This window comes from Pteropus medius, unplaced genomic scaffold (assembly GCF_902729225.1).
Source record: "Pteropus medius unplaced genomic scaffold, Ma_sr-lr_union100, whole genome shotgun sequence".
NCBI classification, from domain to species: Eukaryota; Metazoa; Chordata; class Mammalia; order Chiroptera; family Pteropodidae; genus Pteropus; species Pteropus medius.
Genome location: NW_024346667.1, coordinates 17,521,785 through 17,544,461, shown reverse-complemented (window position 1 = coordinate 17,544,461; position 22,677 = coordinate 17,521,785). Strand labels below are relative to the sequence as shown.

General features: G+C 36.2%; 1 protein-coding gene across 1 annotated transcript in view; it reads left to right on the top strand.

Annotated features, from left to right (window-relative positions):
- Positions 1 to 4,991: 4,991 nt before the first annotated feature.
- The window catches only part of PALLD (palladin, cytoskeletal associated protein), a 316,986-nt gene continuing 299,300 nt past the window's right edge, over positions 4,992 to 22,677 (top strand). The window contains exon 1 of the mRNA XM_039876334.1: positions 4,992 to 5,066. The gene's annotated coding sequence lies outside the window, so the exon portion shown is untranslated. The remainder of the gene's footprint in view (positions 5,067 to 22,677) is intronic.

Genomic DNA, 22,677 nt, shown 5'->3' with positions numbered 1-22,677 from the left:
TATATAATCCACATGTGGGCCAGGAAACGTAAATTAAAATACCCTAAGGAATAAGATATTTTTTTTTTCTAAGGTGACAGCTTTTAGCCTTAGTTGCTGGAACTGAAGAAGTATTTTCTAATGGAAAAATAGAAAACAAGTCTGAGGGAGGGAATTTCCAAATAATGGAAGAGAATCTTCAAAGAAGAAGGAAAAAGAAGAGGAGGAAGAGGAGAAAGAAGAGAAAGGGAAGGAAGGAAGAAAATTCACATTGGAAAGTAACTGGTTCTTCCTTTAAAAGCAGAGATCTTCAAAATCATTTTTACCATCATAGACAGTATCACAGACCAATTGAATGAGCAGAGAATGTTCCACTTGTGCATAGAGAGGGCAATAATGTGTAGTTGATGAGGTCTAGGATGACGAGGCAGAAATACTTCTGTTTCAGTTTTGTATTTCAAACCATCACAGAGATTAAGTATTCTCCACATTATTGTGTGAATTTTGTTTTGATGAAGGGACCAATGTGGACCAGCAAGCTTTCTAGAGTAATGCTACTACTGAGAAGGTATTATTCACAAATAAGAGGATTTGGTCAAGGGTTAGAGCTTAGCTAGGCCTAGTCACTCTTGTCTAGGGGCTTTGTCAGCCCCTAATAAGGAGACCTTGACAGTTAGCACCAGAAACTTAGCTGTAGCATTATATCTGTTCAATCATTGTGCAGAATTATACATACCACTAAACTGTAGAAAGTTTATACTAAAATGTCATTTTCTTTCTTCTCAACCCTTTGCTGGTCATTCTAAAATCACAAGTTAAAATAATTCCTCTTTTTTTTCTTACAGCACTAAAATGTCCAGAAAATTATCATTCTACTAGTAATAATAATAGATGTAGTAATATTAATAGCCAACATTTCTTGAGTACTTAGCATGTTCCAGACACTCTTCTAAGATCTTTCCATTCATAAATCCATTTATTCCTACAATCTTCCTTATAAAATAAGGTAGGTACTACCATACTTCTTAGACTCTAAGACATAGAGTTTGTCACCATTTTAACATCTCTTAATCAGAACGCATCTTGCAGTAAAGAGCATTTCACGATCACTGTCAGACCACAGTCATGATGTGGTTGTCATTGACTATGCACATAGAAACTTGGCCAGAACTGTTTATTTTGTTATTTTGAGTTATTTGCATTATTGATAGAACATGCTGTTTTTTCTTTCTTAGTGGTTCATAAAATAATGGTGTCTTATAATGAATGGCATGTAACAGTCAATGAATGCAATATTATCATCACTACTTTTTTAAAAGGGAGTTAAAACATGAATAGTTTAGGAAAATAACCCAATTGTCCACCACACTATACTGCCAAACAAAGCAGAGTCAGGTGCACAGTCCTTCTTACAGAATTGTGCCCCAACAGGATTGGGGTGATCCCTAGCTTACTCTTAGAAACACAGTAGTCATTTTCCTCTAAACGCAAAATGCCTATGATTGACTTTCTTCCATTGCCCCACACAATGTTAAGAAAACTTGGAAAAGGAAAGAGCCATGACCAATGATTTGTTGGTCCTCATGAGAGAAACATATAGCATGTACACTCCCAGCCCACTCCGTAGTGTTGACAGAAGGCAAGTCAGCATCTGTATCAGTAGGAGCAACCTCTACTGATGCAGCTTGTGAGGGTGTGGCCTATAATTGCCACTGTCAAGCCATTTAGCCAAGTCTCTTCCTCCTCTCTCTCTCTCTCTCTCTCGTAAACAGAGCAGTAATCCCAAGCAGAACGTAACAGATATGGTTTGTAATTCAGTACGAGACTATTTAACTCTCATGTTTAGTGCTAGGATTTTAATTAAGAATGTGTTGTCATGTGTTGGCCAGAAACCTGATACATGGAATCATTCTATACTCCAAGAACAAGGACAAATCATCGCTGCCTGAAATAAAGGGGGAAGGGCCCCAATAACACCAACAATGAATTAGTTCAACTGATTTGATAGACCCTTTCTGCAAAAGGCCATTATAAAATACGATACAAGAAGGTCATTTTTTACAGAATAAATTATTTTAACTTTGAGGGCAGTATCAATATTGAAGAAGTCAAATTGACTTTTGGACAATGCGTAGGATGAGAGTCATTATAGCATTAAAATCCATGCATACTTCAGAACGACAGATATTTTTCAGCCCGGAATAACATTCATCAGTGCTATGTGGTGTGGAGAAGATAGGGTGTGGGTGTTATGTGTGTTGTTGAGGGGTTCTCTAGAAAAATGCCATCTTACCTCAGGTTTGGGTCAGTTTCATTTGCAGGATATATGTGCTACTCAGTTGTACATGCTCAGTTCCACAAATATCTTGACCAATTCATTTCTATCCTAGGTTTTAATATTTGAGAAAAATTTCATTGGAGAGGATTGGAGCATAAGACTTAAGGACCCCATTTGTTTTACTATTTGTTAATGGAACATGCCAATGTGCTACCTCAAATTAGAGATGTCACCACTTTTAGTTTAAACAACTGATATTCCACAGAAAAACGACCAGTGGAATCACTTTAGTACAAGAACTGTTGTGTGTTTGGATCGTATTTTTTTTTTCCAGTTTCTAACAGGCCAATGCAGGTAGAATGATGAATCCAATTAGCAAGGTATGTCTATCCTACCCCAAATCAAAATAACTTTACTACCATTATAGAATATATAATATAGACCTGTAATACTTACATTGCCAATTTTTAAATTTCATATTTACCTACTTCTTTTCATCTGCAGATCTTAAAATCTTAACATTTATTCATCCAGTGTGCTACGTAAAATGGCTTTAGCTCTTTGGAATTTCAATAAGAACTAGAAAAAGCCCATTGCCTCCCAGCACAGAGTTCAGCTTCCCACACACACCTTACAAGCTCACAAAGCCATGTTTTTCCCAAGATTGGCTCTTAGCTACCTGCAATTCAGAACGCGCTCTGTGGCCTCAGCAGTTTCCTGACCGCATGGGGTCTTCCTCAATTTCTCAACTGTCACACATGTGTTTCTTCACTTCTCCTTTTGATGGTTGTCTGGCTTTCAGATTTTGACAAATCAGAAAGAGATCAAACCCAGCCAAAACCTGTCTTTCATTATAGTTTGCTCTGGTTGAAATGTTAAATTTTCTCACATCCATGGATTTAGAGTAAATTATGATCAAAACTGAAAGAGGAGTTGGGTTCATCTCTCTTACTCACATCCGCATTGCAGATCAGTTCTCTTTCTCGTGACACACCGAATGCTCTCTTTGCTCTCTTGCCTTACTTCCATCGAGAAGGCCTGCTTGCCTCTTAAGTGGATTTATAGAAACACAACTTAGTTTGCCTTTCGGCATTCAAACATAATGCCTTACCTGTGCTAATCACCCCTGCTTCATGCCCACAGAATGATGGGTGACGAGTATTAGAAATTACCCAAGGCTCTTGGCACATAGAGCATTTTCTCAAACCCTCACCTGCATGGCTATGTTTAGTCAACCAAATGCAGTCAATAGATCTTAGATTATCAAAGCAGTAAGCAAGCTTGAAGTCAAGGGTTAAAAAATTACAGAGAGGCAAATGAAGGCTCAAAACAGAAAATCAAAAAGAGGCCAGGTGAAGGATTAGAAGCAGATGGCCTCAGAAACTGTTCCAAGAAGAAATGAGAAAAGGCAGAGCTGGAGACAGTTGAGTGCAAGCGACCATCATGACAGCCATATACCAAATCTTTCCAGATCAAACCTCCAGGGGAAATAAGTTGATATGCAAGAGTCTCCTGCTTTGCTGACCAGTTGTGGCATTTGTCTCAGATGTTTGTGAAGAAATAGTTGTTTGTTCACCACACTTATGTGACAGCAATCCTTCTGAAGTGACGTGAGCCATTGCTGAAAAGAGTAATGTTCACGGATTGCTTCCTTATGATTTAAGAGCATAGGCATTGAAGGAAATGAAGACAGCACCTTTTAGGGAGGGGGTTCCCTATGCCTTCACAAAGTCTTTCTTAATGAATCAGAAAACACACTTGCAAATATATTCCTTTGGTCCAAGCTGCCACAAAATTGTATTAAGATTATGAAAATACAAGTATTTAAACATGAATCTGCTCTTTGGTCTGCTCTTGCCACTTTGGTACTGGGTATCCTCGGAATGGTTCTTTCACATTCCCCTGTGGATCCTCTCTCCACTCTTCTCCACACCCCTGTCTTGCCCATGGAAGCTGATCTGGGTGGATTGCAACAGATTTCTTCAAGCTCTTGTTGGGTTCAACCCCAGGGAGCCCAGAGGGAAAAAAGGAGAGAAATTCAAGGAATTTAGTCCTATAGCTTCCTTACTATGAGTTTGCCCTGTCTCTCTCCTTCAAATGATTGTCTCCAGTCAACACTGGTCTCTCCACTGTGTTTAGGAAGTTGCATCAGCCCTTGACCCTGCGGGCTTAGGGGCTGTAACAATCTGCTTTATAGCCTCAGGTGACACGTTATCTCTGTGGTCTCCTTGAACCCTGAAGCCACCTTTGGATCTGGTCCTTTCCTATCTTATCTGGGATTTAGTGCATTCTCTCTTCCTAGCTGAGATCACAACATTCTTCCTCTGACTGCCCATACCTATGTAGGAAAATGACCCCAAATCCTTAAAATCCACATATGTCAGCATGACCAATTCCTGAAATGCTTTACCCTGAAATTGCTAAGGTAAATTCTGGATTACTCACGGGCTAGCTATCCAGCTTGGAAATTATTTTTCCAGCTCTATGCTCCCTTTTACTTCTCATTGTTTGCTTTGGGGTTTTTTAAGTAAACATCAACTTCAATTCTGACGTTTGGTAAAAGAATCACATTGATGTGAAGGTAGAAAACATATTTTATGTCATTAGTGGAATTTCCTTGTTTATGCATTCTCTGTCAATGAGAAAAATAATGACTAACACTTAATTGAGCGTTATATATGCCTGACATTTTTCTAAGGACTTTATATCCAGTCCCTCATTCGATCCTGACAGGAGCCCTATAGGGTAGGCTCTATTATTACTCTACAGTATCACCATTTTATACAGAAGGAAACCAAGGCTCAAAGAGGTAAGTAAATCACCCCCAAACACACCCCTGGTTAGTGGTGGATCTGGGATTACAAATGCCAAAGTCGGCCGGCTATTTGTCAGACTTCCTAATCATTAGTGCTTTATGTATTTGAAGTGGTGTTTTGAATATTTAATGGTGAAAAAAAATAAACAGTCCAAAACTTAGTGACTTAAAACAATATCTTCTTCCACTTACTGGTCTATTTGAAAAATAGCTACCACAGGTGTACTCTCAGACTTTTTTTTTCCATGTCTATTTTTCTGGACTGAGCAAACTCTAATGAGAATTCAGGACACAGGATACCATGGGGTAAGGGTAAGAAGAGTGGTGCAATGGGGTTATAGTTTGAATTAGTCAAAATGCAGGTAGGCAGAGGAGTCCAGATTAAAAGTAAGGAAGAAGAACTCATCGTGAGTTTCAGGAGTATCATTAAGAATTGTGCTCTGCTCGACTTCCTTCTTCAGTCATGTAAACTTCAGCATAGTACTAGCACAAGTTTGGGGACCAGAAGAAGGTGGAGAGCAGGACATCACACAGTCAAGAAGGGCATGGACTTCTCAGACTCCCACCGAACTGCAGATTCAAAAGCTATAGCTAGTTTTCCCCTCCAAAACATGAAACTGGCAAATGTTACGTTCAACTGTGTCTGTTTTATTAAAACTGGAGAATAATCATTTAATATGAAAAACAAAAATTTTGAGGCATTTTATTTTCCAAAACTACCTAAGATCCAGTTCAACCACAGCTTCTCTAGAGGGAGGTCTCAAGAAGCAGTAGAAGACAATCACAAATCAAATAAAGCAGGTATGATTTTAAATCAAATAATTACATACAGAATGATTAATTATTGACACTTTTGTTTTTCAAAATGAAAACCAGATTAAATAAGTAAAAATAAGTGTTTAAAGACATCCAAGCAAAACTTATATCTTTTTCACCTGAAATATTGGTTTAAACATTTATTTTCATTTTAGTGAAAACTGGCCCCCATACAGTATGTGTAAATTTCAAACTAGTTTTATGTTTCTCAGCCAGGTTTCCCTCCCCTTTAGACGGTACACATTTTTAAAATATTTTATTTCATCAACCTGCTGTGGTTTTCAGATTCTATATAGGAGATTCATATTGAAATAGTTGGAATAAATCCTTCAGGACAATTTACTCCTCAGAATAGTGAGTGTATATAGTCGACGTAAATGAAATAACTATAGCTAACTCTAATTTATCCACTGTGACTGGCAACTGAGGAAGAGAGTTCATTAATACCTCAAAGATTGGAAGACCAGTATTTAACCCGATAATCTCAACCTTACTAAACTAAATATTTCATTGCAAGTGGGTCTTCTTCCCTTTTCCTCTCATGTCTAATGCATGAATCTGGAATATGTTTTTCAAAGAATGAACATTTATAGAATATTCCCAGAGAATAAAGCTCTGTCTGGTGTCAGAGGGTACAATGACTTGGTCCATCACTTCGCAAAGCTAGAACTGCAGGAGGAAGACAGACAACATAGTTAATTAGAATTTCCTGCCTCTCGAGATATAGATATAATTGTTTCCTTCTCTTGCTGATTTTATGGGTTGTGAAAGTTCAAAACATACCATAGAATTTCTCCCATTTCCTTCCTCACCACTCAGCTCCTGTTCCTGCACGTGCTGCTACTGTGCTGCGCTGAGCAGACTCAGATGTGTAAATTCAGCATCTCTTTGAGTTCCACATTTAGAATTTTTTTGTTCATATTTATGAGCCTAATAAACTTCACAGAAAATGGTGCAAAAGAAAAAGATGAGAGATCATAGGAAGGCCCATAATATATGTGAGCTAAGGGGGCAAATAACCTGGGGAGACATCCGTGTTCACCAATCACCACCATGACTGCCATGCCATTGGTGTATTGCCTAGTCCTTGCCTCCATCTTGTCTCCACCTCTCTCCCCAGCTCACCTCTACTTCTCCAACCTTCTATAGCAATAAAAGCACCAAATTATTTTTTCTCTGATAGACAGGGCAATGTGCCCCTCCTCTGATGTCTTGGTATCATCTGATACCTAGATATTTTCAACAGAGAATTCTCTGCCTGGAAGAATTCTCTGCCTGGAAGAAAACTATAAATCATATTTTAGGAATATTCTTCTTATTATTAAAAACTTATAAATCAAAACATAAATAAAAGGAAAATAATATATTTTTAGTGATTTCTTATAGTAGTAAGATTTATTGGTTATATATATATGTCTGTATATAAATACATGTGACTATGTAATTGTGGAATATGTAATTTTTTCTATACTCTTTGGTAATGAGGCTATTTTACAGTAACAAACAACATTCTTTACAAAGACTAGATATGATTTTTAAGCTGTTACTTCTGCTGAATCTGAAATCAATTGTTATGCCCAGAACCTTATGATTATCTTTCTTGAACAAATTACAGGGACTAAAGGCTGCTTCCAAATCTCAGGAGAGAATGCCCCAGCTATGGGTATAATTCATCCATAAGCAGAGGAATGATAAAGTACCAATGTTTTGATCTGGAGCAAAGCTACAAAGTCAGAAGGAATGAATGACTGTGTAGGACACTGGGTGATAACAGTCACATATCTTCTGTCTCAGTTCCAATAAACTTGGCCTAAGAAGCTCGGCTATAAAGTTTACAAATGAACCTAAAGAGCCAGGCCATGCTTAAGAAATATTCACAAAAATTATGAATGCTGATGTAAAACTCTCCCTCAGACTGATGCTAATACAATGCAAATACAAGACATACAAATTCTGTCTTCATAAAGTTGTTGGCCAGCAGGTCAACAGAAACAGGTGCCCTAACTGAAGGCATGTTAAACTGAAAAGCACTCTACCCTCTGAGTAAATCTTTTCCTGCCTTGACAATCAAGAGTGAGGTACGGTGTCTTATAGGGAAATCTTCTCATCCATAGGTCCTACTCTTATTACAGAACCCACAGAGAAATAAGATCTTTACTATAGCAGAGAAAACAGCAAATTTCTTATACCATTCATCCTAGATCTTAATTCATAAATGTGATCTAACCACCAAGAATCACCAGGTGTTAAACGAAAATAAATAGCATGAAAGAACTTTGCTTCTCTTTTTTCATAAAGATGAACAAATAGAACACATTCCAAGAGGAAACCAAGATATCTTAAGAAAAAGTTTTTAAAAGGAGGAATTTTTTTTTTTTTTTACTCATAATTAACAATAGGAAGGTATAGCACTGATAAAATAAAAAATGTTTTGTTTTGGGGTAAAAAAAGAATAGGACATAGTGAAATTTAAAATAGAATTATGAAAATAAAAATTTCATTGGATAGTCTGAATAACCAAAGGAGAGCACCAATTATATCATATGCTAGAAAAAGTTATGAAGTTTCTTAGAATGCAGATCACAAAGAAATGGAAATGATAAATATGGAGAAAAGGATAGAGACATGAGGGAGATTCATTTTCTTTCTTTAACCACTCCTTCTCTATCTTATTAAAGTCGACAAATAGGTTGTCATCTGACAGTATTTCTCACAAAAAAAAGTTTTAATCATTTATATTCCCAACATCTATGACCTATAAAAAAATCCATATGAAGAAAATTGATACTTTTCTACATATGATGGTGAAAGGGAACCAGCATGTCAAATGGCGTAATAGGGAGGTGGTTCCTTCACAATTTTTAGCTTTTTACATCTTCCATTTTCTCTTTTAAACTTCTCTAGTATGTATTGCTAACTTCACATGTCATGTCTAGTTTTAATCGTTTACTACTTTTGTATTATCATCTTTTCAACTATGTACATTTTATCTTCACCTCTGTAGTGTAAGATACACACACACACACACACACACACACACTCATATGATCCATGCCTTCTCCTTCTAATTCTCTACCTCCCTTGGAACAGTGTCTAAAACATTAATAGATAGGTTTTTCATGTTAAGTAATTGTCATGTTACATTACCCAAAGATAATGATTGCTGAGGATTATTCATAATATTCCTTCCTAACATAGATTTTTATATGTTTAAAAGCATTTTAATGCACATAAGATCTCTTGATTTTGATAAGTCGTTCTTAAATAGGAAAGTTTATTACCATTTAGTAGATTGGTAAACTGAGGTTGAAGGAATACAATGATTTTCTAAAAGATTCAGTATTAAAACTAGAATTCAGATTTCTTGATTCTTCATCGGGTCCTCTTACTGTCAGACTGCTATTTATTTTCTGTAATAATGGAGATTCAAGGAACTAAAGCTATGTATCCTAGGCTGGTGGTTCTCTTGTGGTGGTCACAGGGAGATGGGGGAGGGGGGTGGTATTGGAGTTTGTATGCATATACCATTCTCCAAGAAGTGGTTGGAAATGTGCAGGGTTATCACACTGTGGGTATCATAATGGTTAGAAAATGTTTGTGGCACTTAGTGTTAAGCCTCTTGCAATACTGAGGACAGCACAATGAGAATTAACTCATCTGAATGCCAGTTGACCCCCTATTGAGAAACTCAGCAAGTTTAGGCAGAAAAAAGGGTATTATAGTCACTCCTTCAAATAACTGATAAATGATCTTCCTGTATGATAGCTATATCAAAAATCTACAAAATAATAATTCAAAACTTTTAGCTGTTATTCTTAAAATGAAAGAAGGAAAACATATGAATGGCAAGTGCCCAAAAATTAGTCTTAGAAGGTAACTGAGTAAAAGCAGAAATCCGAGCTCATATTCCTTCTACATAAAAATACAACTATTACATCATTACATAAATAATCACATACACAACATGGTGTGTAATGTACAAGATTTAAAGAACTCTAAGCACTTAGGTGTCAGAGACTTCATTTAATAAATTGTAATTCATCAGTCACTCTTTACTTTTCTTAATAAAAAGGAGAATTAAATGGAACTGTCCTGAATCTTTGCCCCTCTTTCTTCAAGTATTGTTTTAATTGAATTACCCCAGACTTGTGACTGCCCTGCCACTCGGGTCTCTCACAAAAGACCCCCGATTCTTATGCTCCTCTTCAGTCTGTCTTTTAGCGCAAATGGATTCCCTTTGCCCCTTCAGCAAAACATGAAAGAAAATGACGTGCGAATGCGACAGACTGTAACGACTTTTCTTCCAAATTCTGAAACAAGGCTAAAGCTCTCTTGGCATTTAAAGCATTAATGAGCCACCCCTCTTATTCCCCTCTCCCATTACCTTTGAAAATATATAACATTGAAAAAACTTTCCTAGATTTGCAAATTTACCAATTGTCTTTACTACAGACACATTACTTAAAATGATATGCCTTTGGGATTTCTGTTGTGTAGGTGAGGAATGTAGAACTGAGGGACTATTTCAGGCATAAAAAGCTGTCCTTACCTATAACCCTGTAAAATGATAACTATGTCAACAAACAATAGTCCTAATCAATCAATAGCTAATAAAATCTTTTCAATTATTGAAGCAATTATTAGCATAATTATCACTGAGCAATTCTAAGAATGCGTTAGTTTTCTGCTCATCTGGAATACTAGAGTAAATTGTTTATCTGTGATGCTTTATAAACTAACATGCATTACTTCGTATTTCCAATAAAATTTCAATTAAGAAACCTTATAATTACATCAAGCGCCAAGAACAGAAATACCTCACATTGAATCGCACTTACACTAATAATGAGACCCTCAAGGTTTGGCATTTGTGTTTACCTCAGATAGGCGTCCAAAAAATGTGATGATTATCCAAATTCTCCAAACATCTTGAGTCTGCAAAATTTGGCTGGCAATCTTGTGGGAACAAGCTTTTTTTTGCAAGAGCCCAGTATGTCTGCTTCAAGTCCTGGCTCAAAGTCAGACTAAAAAGGCAGATGAAGATGAGAAAGAAAATTTTATCTAAATATTTCAAAGCTCCAAAATAGGTGAAGATTCATAGGAAAGAAAAGTTTATTTTCTTTAAAACCATTTCAACATAATTTCTTCCTATTGTCACATTCACGTTTAACCTGTTACTGTCATCAAAAATTGGACTCTCTCCGACTTAAAGTGAGAATAAACATTCAAGAAACTTTCTGTGAGATATTTTATATTCTTGGGCCCTTTCCCTGTTTTAACACACAAGAGTGGCAATACAAAAACAAGCTGTGTTTTCATTTGAATTGTTCCAATACATAGACATTATAAGAAAATTCTTAGTGAGGTATTTGCTTAAACAAGCAGGGTATTAGGTAAGATAAGAAAAGAACATCATTTGAAACAAAATGGGAATGATTATGGATAACGTATATAATTATAAAATGTGCCTCATGATTGGATGTATAAGAACCAGTCAGTTATCCTAAGTTCACAATCCACTCCCTTTTTTCCATCTGGAATACAATAAAATATTTTAAAGCCCTTGCATTTAAAATGAGAAAGTAAGCATACAATGAGAAACTAAAAAGATTTAATAGAAGGAGAAATTGCTAAAGTCATGACATTTTGAGTTTGGGCTAAGTTTGTTTTAAATTTAAATAAAATTATGAAATTAAATTAATTTCATAGAAACTATATTTCAAATTAACTTGTGTTATAGTTCTACCTGTACTCAGGACCGTACAGCTTGTTCTCACTCTCCAGGAAAGATGTGATCATACAAAGTTGAACATAAAATAAATATTGGTTTTAGATTAAATTTCAAGTCACACTGGCAGTACTTTTGGAATAATTTCAGAACTTTGGGGAAAAAAATCTTCCTGACTCTGAAGTCTCTCTTCTGTCTTCAAAACAGAAGATTTCTGTCTTCAAAACAATATGATTTCATGCTCATATTGTTCAGAATTTAGCACTACCCCCACCCCCACAAAAAGATGAAACTTATGAGCTATAAAAAACAGAAATTTTCCACAGACCTAGATAAGTGTATAATGTGTAATAGAGCTAGCTTCCAGAATTATAATTCGGAATTTATTTTTTAAACATTTGCGTACCTACTACATGAGGGATGAATTTTAATGGAATACCTTAATTCATTTCATTTTCACAATAGCTGTGATATCCCATTTTACAGAAGAGGAACACTGAGGCTCGGAGAAATTAAGTAACTTTTCCAGTTTATCAGCTAGAAAATGATAAAATCTGAGTTCAAATCTAAGTTTTCAGACCTTAAGTCAAGTTGTTTCACTGTTTCAGTTTAATTTAGGGTTCACTGGAAAAGCTAAAGCTTCTGCAAAGGCCTCTCACAATTGCTCTCCATAGTTGATTTATGTGAAATGCAATCAGTACTCAGCCTCATTACCAAAATGCTCGAAATTACCTTTGTCATCCTTGTTGAGTCCCTGTTGATTCTTCTGAACTAAAACACAGCTGCAACACTCAGATTTGTCACACTTTTCATTTATGAAGGCAATGATATTGTACTCCAAGAACCTTAATGGCACCTGAAGCTAACAAAGAACATTAACGGGACACCGTATTATGACCAAGTCATTCCAGTCTTGATGCTAGAACATGAGCCCTATGATTTTCTCTTTAGCAGATGCAAAGGGTTCCATGAAGCCTTCATACAGTTACTGACAGTAATAGGCTGCTACTATCAGGTTCCTTCTCAACTTTTCACTTTCACAGGCAGAGTCTCCAAAAGTGAATTGTAGGCAAGCTTAAAAGATCAGAAAGGCTTTCACTTTATGTGAGTGGGTAATTAAGTTTGATTTGTGTCTGTTACAGTAATTTTGGCTTTCTCCAGGCTCCCTTCTCTGTTTCTCATACACAAAATTGCAGAAAGCACCTCATATTCTTCGGTTCTTAGAGGTCACCCTAATGATGTTTTCGTCCTGAAAAAGGCTTCAGTACTAAAGGGCCCTGTCAAACAATGACAATTCTATTTCAGCTAGAGTTCTGGGTAAAGTGATAAGAACTATTGAAAATGAGTCACAGTCCTTACTTAGTATGTGCCTTTTTGGCAGAAGAGGAGAAGATATGTTTGTATTTGTTTTCACATTCTTCCTTCTCTTTTTGTCTTCTTCTTTTACCTTTTAATGACTCATTAGCGTTGAATGGTGATAAATTCCTCCCTGGCCAAGTTGTGGATATTGTCAACAGCAACAACAACCAAAAACCTCCATAATGGTGTGAAAAGGAGAAACTATATTCAGGTGAACAGTTTGCAAACCAGAGAGACAAATCATGCTCCACCAAGACAAAGCAGGGGGCGGGGGTGGGGAGGAGGCAGACTTTCTTTCTTTCTTTTTTTTTTTTGTTTGAAAACTAAGTAATACTTTATTGGAAGGAAAGAAGAAAAACTCCACATACAACAATTTTATTTACACGATTTTACTTGATCTTAGGACATGTCAGCAAATGTTTAGTTCCCAAATACGTCTATGACAGTCTATGAGTTCCTTCAAAGAGTAACAACTTCAACTAAAGGCCATTAGAAACTGATTGTCAACTAAGATTTTCTTTTTTTTTATTTTACAGAATAAAATTTTTTTTTCAGAAAAAATTTTTTTCAATTATAGTTAACATTCAATATTATTTCATATTAGTTTCATGTATACAGCATAGTGGTTAGAAATTTATGTAATTTACTAAGTCTAATACCACCTGACACCTTTTATAGTTATTACAATGTAATTAACTATATTCTCTATGCTGTACTTCACATCCCCGTGACCATTTTGTTACTACTAATTTGCACTTCTTAATCCCTTCGCCTTTTCCACCCAGCCCCGCAGACCCCCTCCCATCTTGCAACCATCAGTTTGCTCTCCATATCTATGAGTCTGTTTCTGTTTTGTTTGTCATTTATATTGTCCTTTAGATTCCACATATAAGTGAAAATCATATGACATTTCTGTCTTTCTGTCTGACTTATCTCACTTAGCATAATACCCTCTAGGTCCATCCATGTTGTTGCAGATGGTAAGATTTCAATCTTTTTCATCAACAAGTAATATTCTGTTATATACATGTACCATATCTTCTTTATCCAATTGTCTGTCAATGGGCACTTAGGTTTCGTCCATATCTTGACTATTCTAAGTAATGCTGCAATGAACATAGGGATGCATATATCTTTCAAATAAGTATTTTGGACTTTTTTGGATAAATACTCAGAAATGGAATTGCTGTGTCATATGGTAGTTCTATTTTTAAATTTTTAAGGAATCTCCATACTGTTCTCCATAGTGGCTGCACCAATTTGCAATCCCACCAATAATGCACAAGGGTTCCCTGTTCTCCACATTCTTGCCAACACTTCTTTGTCAATTTATTGATAATGGCCAGTCTGACGGGTGTGAGGTGATATCTCACTGTGGTTTTAATTTGCATTTCTCTGATGATTAGTGATGTTGAACGTCTTTTCATATGTCTTTTAACAACTGTATGTCCTCTTTGGAGAAATGTTTATTCAGTTCCTCTGCACGTTTTTAAATTGGATTGCTTGTTTTATTGGTGTTAAATTGTATGAGTTCTTTATAAATTTTGGATATTAACCCCTTATTGGATATATCATTGGAAAATATCTTCTCCCAATTGGTAGGTTGTATTTTCATTTTGTTGATCGTTTCCTTTGCTGTGCAAAAACTTTTTAGTTTAATGTAGTCCCATTTGTTTACTTTTACTTTTGTTTCCCTTGCCTGAAGAGATATATCAAAAAAAAAATATTACTCAGAGCAATGTCAAAGAGTTTACTGCCTATGTTTTCTTCTAGGAGTTTTATGGTTTTGGCTATTACACTTAAGTTTTTAATCTATTTTGAGTTTATTCTTGTATGTGGTATAAAAAAGTGGTCTAGTTTCAATTTTTTTTTCATGTATCTGCCCAGTTTTTTCAACATCATTTATTGATAGATTGTCTTTATCCCATTGTATATTTTTGCCTCCTCGCCATTGATTAATTGACCACATAGGCGTGGGTTTATTTCTGGGTGGAGGCCATTTTTTATAAAGTTTCCAACCAGGTTCCCAATTAGGTCCATTTTATTCAAATGAGGTTTCCAAATTATGCAGTTTTGATTGACTCATATAGTTGCAAATGAAAATATAATTGTGCAGTTCTGATTGGATGGGGCAGGTCTCCTTCTATTGGTGAAAAGGCAAAACCAGGAAGTTCCTTGTAATCACTGACTCAGATGGCAGGAGTAATAATGTAGGAGATTGAAAGCTCTGTCTGTGGCTTTTCCCAACATGCAGAGTTCATGAGAAGCTTCAGTCAGCAATGACTGCTAGACTCTGGTTATGAGTTCAGGCCCAGTTAACCACGAGAAGTCCACTTTGACAGATATATTTTTTCTGAGTTCATAGTATTGCCCATTCTACTATATCTCCACTGACTCTCTGAACCCCTTTCTGAACAGAACACATTTCCAGAAGGTGGGAAGAAAAAAAATCACTTGCCGTTGAAATGACAAAGGGCCATTTTGCACCATAATGTTATTGAATTAACTGCAAAGAGCTGGAATTTTTGTTTAGCATTGCTTCTCCCTGCCCCAAGGCTTCATCTCCCATTACATTTTTGTGAAAGGACTATAGATACACTAAATTGTTGACTTATTTTGAAAATTGTAGTTTGTTTCAGAATTCTCTAGGGGCAAAGTTAATTGATAGTCTCCCCACTAATAAGTATAATTCATTTCAATGAAATTTACACTTACGAGAAAATAATGGAACGTGTGGCACAAAAATGCTGTAGTATGTATGCAGATATGTTGATTCATTGTTACTTAGGATTCAATAAACTGAGCAGTTCAATCCTTAATTCAGCAGGGTGAAGATGGAGATAAATATTCAGAGGCAACTGCATTCCTTCTTTATCCATTTGTCTGCTATTTTGTTTTTTTACTTTTTTCTTTATTTTTACTATTCTCTCATATGTGAATTTTTCAGATGACAGCATTTCCCACAACAAAATCCAGACTCCTATCTTAGAAAAGTATCCTTTCTTTATTGTCCTATTAGTTGTAATATACATTTTGTTGTAAACTAAAAATATCTGGGAATTAAATTTTTATTTATTTCACTTTCTCACACATTTTATAGTAGATATTGTCTTAAAGAAATATAAACTATTTGATTACCTAATTAATTTTCTGCAGAAATGTTAAAAAGTGATCTTTCCAATCAACAGATATTTATTAAGCAACTACTATATGTAGACATTGCTCAGTGTGCCTGGATTACAGCAGTGAACAAAATAGATAAAAATTTCTGCCTCTGGAGCTGCCATTTTAGTCACAGGGATGAGGGAGAAATGGCAGTGGATATAACATCTAACACATCAGTAACATTACTATATGCTCAAATTTTTAAGCTTATAGAACCATCGGCACATGTACACCCCTACTACTCTCAGCTGCCACACACACACACACACACACACATACCTGTTATTATTCACGTTTTGCAAATGAGAAAATCTCCAGGATAAATATTGTGTCCAACATCACCCAGGTTGTGGGTGACAAGGCCAGGATTCCAGCCCAAGCAATTTGGCCCTGGAGTCTGTGCTTTTATACTCATAAAACTGCCATTCCCTGATAAACCACTACTGTGACAGGTTTTTAGTGGCATAGAATTCTGAAGCAGTCCGTACATGCTCTCATCTGAGAAACTGGTTTTTTACCTAACCTGACACTTCACATCGAACATAATTCATCAGTTTCTATAAATAAAGGAATTAATCCCATGACTGTGTAAAGCTAATTATTTTAATTTATTTACTTTATATATGAAAAACTTAGGCAGAAACCAACCTTTCTGGGTAAGAAACTTTCACATTCTCAGAACAGTCTGAACCTAGGTAACAGTCTGCCAACTTGCCTCACTGTGCTCAGACATAGCCTGACCCAGACTCTGGCTACAGTCTTGGAATTTATCAGCCACATAGGGTGGTCATTTTTTTTTTTTTTCTCATCTGGAAAATACAGAGATAATAATACCTCTGGGGGTTCTTTTGCATATCAAATAAAATGTCATAGGTTTTAACGATATAATTAAGCACGAGGACTTTGTACTCTGTGTAGGGGAGGTGACTGCCCTTAATATTTCCTTGAACACATTACCAAGTCAGACAGCCAAACGCAGCTTTGATCTTCCTCCCTTCTGCAGGACCCAGAGCAGGGGCCACTTCCAGAAAGCCTCCACCAGCCCAGCTTTATCCACCAGCCTCCTCGGACCTCTTACATCTAATATTTCCACATCACTTAATTATACACTGTATTTCATTATACTAAGATTCTGTGCCACTTCTACTGAAGTAGAGCTTAAACGCTTGTGAGCTGGCACTGCCTCAACTGCTTTTAGGAAGAAGTATAGCCTAGCACTTAAGGGCACAGCCTCTGAAGCTGTCAGCTGGGACTCAGTTCCCAGCTCTGCCTTTAATAGCCATGTGACACAGAGAAAATCACTTACCCTGTCTGTGCCTCATTTTCCTTGTTTGTAAAATAGAGGGGATAATATCATTGGGAGGAATAAATGAGTTAATAGACTGAAAAGTGATCAGGATGACACCCGATTCGCAGCACATGATATGTAAACCTCCTCCTTCTTCTTTTTCAATAATATCTCTCTCTTCACATAGTCTTGTGTCTCCATTGTCCAGGAGCTGTGGTTGAGTTTAACTGAACTAAGTAGGCAAGATGTGCTACTAAATGGAGCATTTAGTTTCATGTAGAAAATATGATATCGGAAAGTTCTCCTACTCTGCCTCTGCTGCTGTTACAAAGAATACACACTTCCACAACCATAATGGGGTTGATGAGGTGAACTAAAGCATTAATTTGATTAATCATTATATAAAGTATCTATTACACCCTGTCCCAGGAGCCTGAGTCATTATTTGAAGGGTGTTTTCCCACACCCAGCCGAGCTTGGGAAAGGTACCCTGCCTTACAGACATCACTGGCTCCCTCCAAACTCTCAGGCAGTCTTAACAAATACTAAATCTGCAGATTGTATTTCATTTCTAAAATCTTACAAACTTTTAGTTCTAATTGAGCATGTTAGTGTCTTTGGAAAAAAATCCACTCTCTTTAGAGAGAAGGCAAGGTCCATAAAGGAAGAGATTATTCCAATTTTTTTACTTACTAAAATTTTATTGAATAAATAAATGAATTTGGTATATATTTGGAATATGTATATTCACAGTAGTTACCCCTTATTCTATTTCACTTTCCGTGGTTTCAGTTACCCACTGTCACCTGAAAATTCCAGAGATAAATGATTCATAACTTTTAAATTGCATGTCATTCTGAGTAGCATGGTGAAATCTCGCGAGTCCCACTTCATCCAGCCCAGGACGTGATTCATCCCTTTGTCCAGCGTATCCACGCTGTCCACGCTCCTGCCAGTTAGTCACTTAGTAGCCATCTCGGTTAGCATATCAACCGCCACAGTACCATGGTGCTTGTGTTCAAGTCACCCATGTTTTACTTAATAAAGACCCCAAAACACAAGAGTAGTGATGCTGGCAATTCGGTAATGCAAAGGAGAAGCTGTAAAGTGCTTCCTTTAAGTGAAGAGGTGAAAGTTCTCAACTTAATAAGGGAAGAAAAAAACTGTGTACTGAGGTTGCTGAGATCTATGGTAAGAACAAATCTTGTATTTGTGAAATTGCGAAAAAGGAAAAAAACTCATGCTAGTGTTGCTGCGGAACCTCAAACTGCAAAAGTTATGGTCACAGTGCATAATAAATGTTTAGTTAAAATGAAAAAAGCATTAAATTTATGGGTAGAGTACATAAACAGAAGACATTTTTCGACTGATGGCAACATGTTGCTTCAAAGAGCACTGACCCTATACTAAAACTTCAGCAAGGGATCCTCTGAAACGAGTGACACCAAGCCATTTACTGCAAGTAAGGGATGATTACACAGATTCAGGAATAGTTTTGGCATTTACTCATCTCATATCATTACAAGAAGAAGGGTGAGTACCAGTTCAATAAGATATTTTGAGAGCTACTACATTATTATTCTTTTTATTATTATGTGAATAACTTTTATTAAAGTATGTTATAATAATTGTTCTATTTTATTATTAGTTATTGTTGCCAACCTCTTACTTTGCCTAATATAGAAATTAAACTTTATCAGAGATATGTATGTATGTAGAGGAAAAAGCAGTATATAAAGGGTTGGGTACTATCTGTGGTTTCAGGCATCCACTGGGGGGTCTTGGAACATATCCCCACTGATAAGAGGGACTACTGTATAGCAACAATAATTGCTATACATATATCTACACACACATACATATAATCTTTCTATTTTTACTGCCTAAATACTAGAAACAAATTCCTTGATATATTTATTTAACACGGCAAATATCATACAATATGCTATTCCAAATATCATTGATTACCCATGTATTTATCTGTGTATATGTGTTTTAATTTTATAAATCAGAAACTGAAGTAAATTTTTTGATCATGATTTTTTCTCATTAGTACATAATGATTATAAGATTATTTGAAAATTAGTTCCGTGTCTATATTATTATATATCGTGCAGTGTCATTAAGATATGAACATGTTTTATTCATTCATCTTGACAAAAATTTTCAGTACTACTATGTGCCCAGTATTATACTATGTCCCGTGGATATCAAGAGAAATAAAGCAGTCCCTGCCTTGAGTGGTACAATGTGCAGAACAGCTCCTGGTACTGATGAGTTTGAGGTTAATGTGAATGTTAATTACACATCCATAGGTATATCTTTAATGGGAAACTGCCCAGGGTCTACCTATAGGACATTTAAGAATGAGAGAGTGGGCTTGTTTTTATAAATGAATTAAGAAATAGCTAGAATTTTTTATTCTAATTTAAAATATGAACTTATGATTATATGACTTTTAAAAATCATCTAGAAGTAGTAAAATTTCTAAATAAATTATGAAATCAAAAGAGTAAGTTTTGTACTTATTTTTATTATCAGCATTTGTAGAAAATTTCACATTCCTTATCTCCTAGTTTATTAAGAAAATTCCAAGGATTTTACTGGAAAAGCTCACTGATTTTTCAGGTAGTCTTTTCAGTCAGCCCACCCTAATAAAAAAAAACGGACTCTCATTGTTATACTATTATTATACTAGGACATTGTTACCACCAGCTAACTTTATTCCCTGAGTCATCCCCAGGAGCTGGAGGGCAAAAGCCACCTCACATCTTGGGGGTTCTTAGGGGGCAAACCCCATATATGTGCCTTTAAATGAGCATCACTCAGCTTGAGTAGAGGCCAGCATTATCTGGATAAATACAAGTCTGAATTCTCAGACCCAGCTACTCCAGTCCTTGGCCAGTTAGACTAATTCTCAGCCCATGAGAATGAAGTAAATAGTGGTTCCCAGAAACAACCCAAGTTCAGGCTGAAACTATTTTTTTCCTATGAGCTTTTTTTTTTCCCCCTCATTCTCTCTGGTTTTTAAAACTCAAATTTCTTACCTAGTCTCACTCTAAAGCCTGCATCCCCAGCTATCAGTTACTATTTCTTTTACTTTCAATGAACTCAGTTTCTCTTTCTCTTTTGCTTCTTCCAGCAAATAAGTAGCAAATTGTGTACAAACTGATGCTCACTACAGCATTGGTTTAGCCTGAGTCTTTTGCTAATCCTGTTTCCCACATGGGCCCAAGATCCATGCCATACATACAATATTGCACGATTCTTGCCCAGTGCAAAGACTATAATGTTATAACTACCAGTATTCACTTATAATTACAAAACAACCGAGTTTACATAAATAAGCATTTTCTACAGTCAAAAAGAATAGTTTCTATTCATATATGATTATGATGGAGAAGGTGGAATAATCCCTCATGCAGCAACTTTAAATGAGCTAATTGTTTTAAATCAGTTAACATAAATGCTAAGAAGATGCCATTTTCAAACCCTTCATTTTCCTGGTTTAACAGAAGAATAAAATGCTGCTTAAATGCACAATTCTGTTTTAGGAGAATGACTTCTGTTAGGGAAGAAATCTTGAAGTGGCCCTTTTGTTAACTGAGCATCTTAATAGTTTTGATAAATGCACAAGTCGGCTGGAACTGAGCGTGAGAGTAAGGAATGGGGAAGGTGAATTGCTGTTGGTAGTAATCTGAGAAACATATGGAATTCCTGCAGGAAATCTGAGAGGAAGTAATGAAGAACAAAACTGAGAGTGGCAGCACGTAAGATCAGAGTGTAGAACATATCAGCAGACAGTGAGAAATGTCCGGAAGCAGGATGCCAATAATAACAACAACAACAGCAATAACAACAAAAATTAAGAAGAGAGATGTCTGCTTTTCAATTAAAAAATTTTATTGTTCCTGCTCCATAAACTTTCCTTGTCTCCCCAATTTATCAGTAAAATCTTTAGCACTGGAAAGTCTTGTGTGAGTAAAATTCTGTATAAATCAGAACAAGAAGCCTAGTTTGCTGGATCTATGAAGAGTACAATAGGTACAGATAACCCAGGCAGATTACTGTAATTTAAATTTAAAGAAGCAGGCACTTAAAGCCAGAAGTTACCTGGACAATTTAAGGCCCTGTGAATTCACAGAGGTTTCATAAGGTTATTAAACTTTCCATTGTCCTAGAATGAGAGGAGGTGGTCCAGTATGATCTGGGTTTTGAAGATGCCACCTGATGTGTGGATGACAGTGGTCACTCTCTTCTAGTTTGACACTGTCCCATTCAAAATGTAGTGGCTAAAACAATATACAAAATTCCAAATGGTTTAGTTCCAAAATGGAGAGGAACGAAGGACCCGTCTCATTTCCTAGAACATACTATACTCTGTCAGTGCTGTCAAAGCAACGTACATTTGCATTGTATATTTCAGTCCATCACATGTTTATCTCATAGTCACAGATTTTTTTTTTGCATGAACAAGCTAGGTCCCCTCTTCCCCTCCCAAATCTGCACTTCAGAATTTTCTTTTATAATCTAAACTTAAAACCTTATATTATTCCCTATTAAATTCCATCTTTTGGGTTTTCTTGGCCAGCATGTCCACCTGTTGAAGTATTTGAGTTCTAATTTTGCCATCCCATGAGTCAGCTGCAGATTCGATCCATATGCCTTTACTCTGCAAGGGGTTGTAGGGTGTTGTGGGGAAAAAAAAGGAATATGAATCTTAAGACCTGGACCGTCAACCCACGTTTACCACTAGCTGGGTGTCACAAGTACTGGGCCGGTTACTTCACCTTTCTGAACCTCAATTTCCCCACTTGTAAAATAGAAAAACCAATCTCTGGCAAATTTACCTCAGATTATTATGAATATCAAGTGAGGAGTATGTATATGTGTGTATATACACACACTTGCAAAATCAGCTTTCTAAACTAAAATAATTGTTATGAAATATATGTATTATTAGTATGCTGAGCATCTCTGTATTCTGTGAGGGCAAGACAATACCGTCAATAAGGCCGTGAAGAGTGAGACCCCTCTGGCACACCCTTAATACCTTCTTCTTTCAGGTGAGAACTTGATACAGACAGTTATCAGCATTTGCTTCTTGAACACCTACTATATACCAAACCGAATGTACCAGATGCTTAATATACAAAAATTAATGAGACACGAGTATCTTATCTCAAGCCATTGATGAGAAATCCTAAAAGATTGAAGGAGAAGAAAGAGTTCAGCCACCAGGAGCTAAT